Source organism: Adiantum capillus-veneris, chromosome 7, assembly GCF_014529385.1.
Source record: "Adiantum capillus-veneris isolate H3 chromosome 7, ASM1452938v2, whole genome shotgun sequence".
Taxonomy (NCBI): Eukaryota; Viridiplantae; Streptophyta; class Polypodiopsida; order Polypodiales; family Pteridaceae; genus Adiantum; species Adiantum capillus-veneris.
The window spans coordinates 106719824-106724063 of record NC_140937.1 but is presented as its reverse complement, the minus strand read 5'-3'; the positions used below and the strand labels follow the sequence as shown (position 1 = coordinate 106724063).

At 35.9% G+C, this 4240-nt stretch overlaps 1 pseudogene; it reads left to right on the top strand.

Annotated features, from left to right (window-relative positions):
• The first annotated feature begins 1373 nt into the window (after window positions 1–1373).
• Window positions 1374–2180, top strand: LOC147454384 (uncharacterized; annotated as a pseudogene).
• The last annotated feature ends 2060 nt before the right edge of the window (window positions 2181–4240 follow it).

Below are 4240 nucleotides of genomic sequence, written 5' to 3'. Positions count from 1 at the left end.
AATAGTTGATTTTTCTCCATGTCAAAATACAATCCCTATGGAGAGAATTATGGTATGTTCTAAATCATAAATTTTAGTAAAATTTCAAGTTGTTTTACCAAAAAAATCATAAAATCCTTATATCTTTTTGTAGAATGGCCTTTACTTTGTTTTACAAAACCATGGAATGCCCTTCAAAGACTAGTTTCCAAGTCACATGCAAGCTATAGACATAATTTCAAACTTGAGCATGTGCTGAATAAGAGCATAATTTTGGTCTTCCAAAGGTCCCCTCATGGAATTGGGCCTATTCTAGTGGAGTTTGAAAACTACAAATGACTTTATATGTTGAAACCAAGAAACTACGTATTTTTTCTACTCCCTAACTCAATTAAACCTCGTTGCTTGAACTCTATTTTGAATTTTATATTGTGCAAAAACTCTTGAAAATCTTGGGTTCTCCATAATAACATTGAAAACAAGGTTTTAGGCGCCCCAGTTGTGTATGTATCACGTAATTTGATACATTTAGTTGATCCACGTGGAAAGTTTAATATTAATTGAGGTTTTGAATGCTTATGTCTCAATTATGAAAATATCAGAGTTTTGTCTTACACAGTTTTGAATATTTAAAATGACACAATAATTTTTTGCATACCAAAGCCCTTCTACTTGCCACCTTGAGTCATAACATTGAAAACAAGGTTTTAGGCGCCCCAATTGTGTATGTATCACGTAATTTGATACATTTAGTTGATCCACATGGAAAGTCTAATATTATTTGAGGTTTTGAATTCTTATGTCTCAATTATGAAAATATCAGAGTTTTCTCTTACACAGTTTTGAATATTTAAAATGACACAATAATTTTTTGCATACCAAAGCCCTTCTACTTGCCACATTGAGTCCTCAATGGAGAGGGTAAGCAATGTATCACTTTCTAAAACTCACAAATACATCAAAAATATACTTTTCTTTGTAGAGAACGATATGCTTGAAATGGAAATATCAAACACGTACAACTTTTAATTATTTTATATAGTCTAAAGTGATTTTTTTTGCACATGAAACTTTCCATTATCTATAGTACAATTGTTGAAAAGTCACGTAAAATTTCTACAAGGTCACTTCAATTTTTCTAATTGAGCTTATAAAGTTGATTTCTTCAAAGCATCAATTGCACTCTTACGAGGGTCAGCTTGAAGAGTACAGTTCTTGATCATGGTAGATTCTAAAATGCAAGGTTATATTTTTAAAAGACCTTCTAGCTAGCATATTTAAGCATATCAAGAGCACTTTCTTAAATACACTGTCTAATGCAAGTAGCATTTTATTTAAATTTGTAAAAAAAGGACACTTACGTGTCCTGTTTCTGTACCAATCTAGTGTGAAAGATGGAAGAAAAGCAATGGGAGTTCATCACAAATTATTGTGTCCAATGCGATGTGCTCCACTCACCTAATCAAAAAGCAATCGGAGTTCATCACAAAGTATTGTGTCCAATGCGATGCTTCGCTCAACTAATCAATATTTCTTTCAATGGGATCAAATTTTGGCACTTTTCAAGAAGGTATATGATTATGAGCGACATATCCCATGTGGTTGTGATAGCTACTGGTAGCAAACCAATGAGAAGAGATGAAGATCTTTGAAGTTTCTCGAAGAATTTGTATTCAGCTATGCTTGATTTAGTGGGAAAGGAAAGATTGATCGACCTCGGTGGCATTATTTATGATACCATGCAAGAAAACTTAGGTGAGTTGATCCATGGATTTTCCATTTCCTACAATGCTTAAATGCAAAAAAAAAATATGCTCACATTGTGTCATGTTCTGTATTTCTGATATGCAAGAAATCCTATTGCGCCACGAAGGAAGGCTAGTGTCTTGAAGAAAGAAAACGATGTCGTGAATAAGGAGTCATCTTATGAAAAAAACGTAAGAGAGGTGACAAGATGTCGGTATTAAAGAAAGAGCTTGAAGGCACAACCAAGCAGTTCATTTCACTCATAGATTATATAGATGCAAGAAGGACAAGGCATGATGATGAGATCATGGAGTTGACAAAGGCCGAGTTTGAGGAGAAAGTGGCGCTCAAAAGAAAAAGCTTGGCTTTGGAAGAGTCGTCCAATTCAACACTCAAACAAAATTGCTAAAGCATTCAAGTGCTTTGCGGTGCATGCATCAAAGCATGTCTTTTAGGCACTTATGTTGGAATGCTTTCTACTCGCTATCTATGCTTATCCTTAATGTAAGAAAATATCTTTTTGATAGGAATTTTCATGTATCTATGATGTTCAAGCGGATCTCTTTTTGATGGCGTATTTATGTATACTAATTTTCTCAGCATCATATTTTGCCTCAAGCCCTCAACCTAAAAGCATCCATAGAACCATGAAAGAGTAACTCTAATGCTACATGAATGGCACATGCATTAACTCGATGCATCTTTCACAGGTGGCTGCAAATAAGCTACTAGGTTGCATACAACTTATGGGACCCAATACCGCATTTTTTAGGCCCTCATTATGCAAGCTACCATTGAGTTAACATGTTGAATAACAATGCACTGAATAATGTGATGCTTTTCATCACCATCAACGTGAAGGCCATTGATGTCAAAGAAATTGTCAATGATTGATGGCCATGAATAATCATGAATCAGAAATTACAATCAACAGTCATTCATTATCCATGCTTGGAATGAGGTATACTTACGTGATGCAAAAACACATTTCCATCATGCACCTTCACAAGGGGTGAAGAAATTTTGACAATAAGTTTGGCATTGCCTCAACATCTAATCACAATTCCTCATTAATGATTTCATGAGCATTGTCAACACTTATTACAGGCTTGTCTAAGTCCTCCCCTCTATCAAGACATACATTATGAAGCATGCAACATGCAATGATAGCCATGGCGGCCAGGTGGTGTGGATATGGTCTCATCACTTTTCCATGCAAGTATCTCCACTTCATCTTAAGCCAACCAAAAGCTTGTTCAACCATGATTCTGCTAGATGAAATCTGAAAGTTGACAAGCTTCTTATTTGGAGTGGAGGGGTTCCTATACAGTCTCATAAGCCATGGAAGCAAGAAATACCCACCATCCACAACAATGTATTCTTTGATTGAGAATGAACCACTTGTATACTTTGCACCATTTAAAATCAAACCACGATTTGCACAATGGTAAAATGCTGAATTTTGAAGCAATCTAGCATCATTGATGGACCCAGAGAAACCAACAAAAATATCCATAAATTGCATGTCATTGTCTATTACGCATTGCACCAACATGGAATAGTTTTTGTTTCGATCATACCAATCGAAGCCTATCTCACTTTGCGGCCTGTCTATGATAATATACGTCGCATCCATAGCCCCACACACATTAGGTAATCCTTGCTTAGAAAAAAACCCTATCCTAACTTTATTGATCTCTGATAAGCTTCTAGGCCAACGCTATAAAGTTGCATTGATGTACCAAGAAGGCATTTATTAAATAGTTGATAGTCTCAACGAATGCTGATTTTCCAACACCAAAAAACTCATTGATGGCCATGGTTGAAGTACTTATTGCGAGACGAAATACCCCACTTGCCACTTGCTTCTCAATCGAGAGAACTCTACCACCATGTATACTTACAAGGTGTCTTTCCTTGCTACAAGCTCCCAAAGAAGCTCGACAAGGTTCTCAAAGAAAGATAGTGGTAATCTAAAAATACTCTTAAACCTTTGCTCATTAGCTCGAACAAAACCAACATAGTAGTTTCACCACTTAAGTGTGCGTGGTTTCACATACCACTCTGAGATTGCATGCTGTGCAATGAAAGCTTCCAAGCTGAAGTGTTCAGTATACATTTGTAACAAAGTAGTGAAGACATTGTGATCTCTGTTATGTGCACAAACTAAACCTCTTCGGGGATTACAAATAAGTAACTGCGAAGCTTGAAGATGGCTTTGTGTTTGTTGCCTTTGTCGAAGCAACTGTAACAACACAAAGAGTAGACCACACACAATTGAGAAGAGAACTTGCTGTTGCTATCAGGCCATGTGTTACAATTGACATTTTCAAGTGAAGATAGTGCAAGGACAGATGATGATCTCAAACCCCCAACTTGGCATACTATGGTATGTAAATTCTAGTCAAATTTTGTTTTAGTATTTAGGATCAATAATTCATTGCATCTAGTCAAGGATATAATAGAGAAAATATCAACAACAAGAGCCTACCACTTCGGCTCAACAAATGAACAA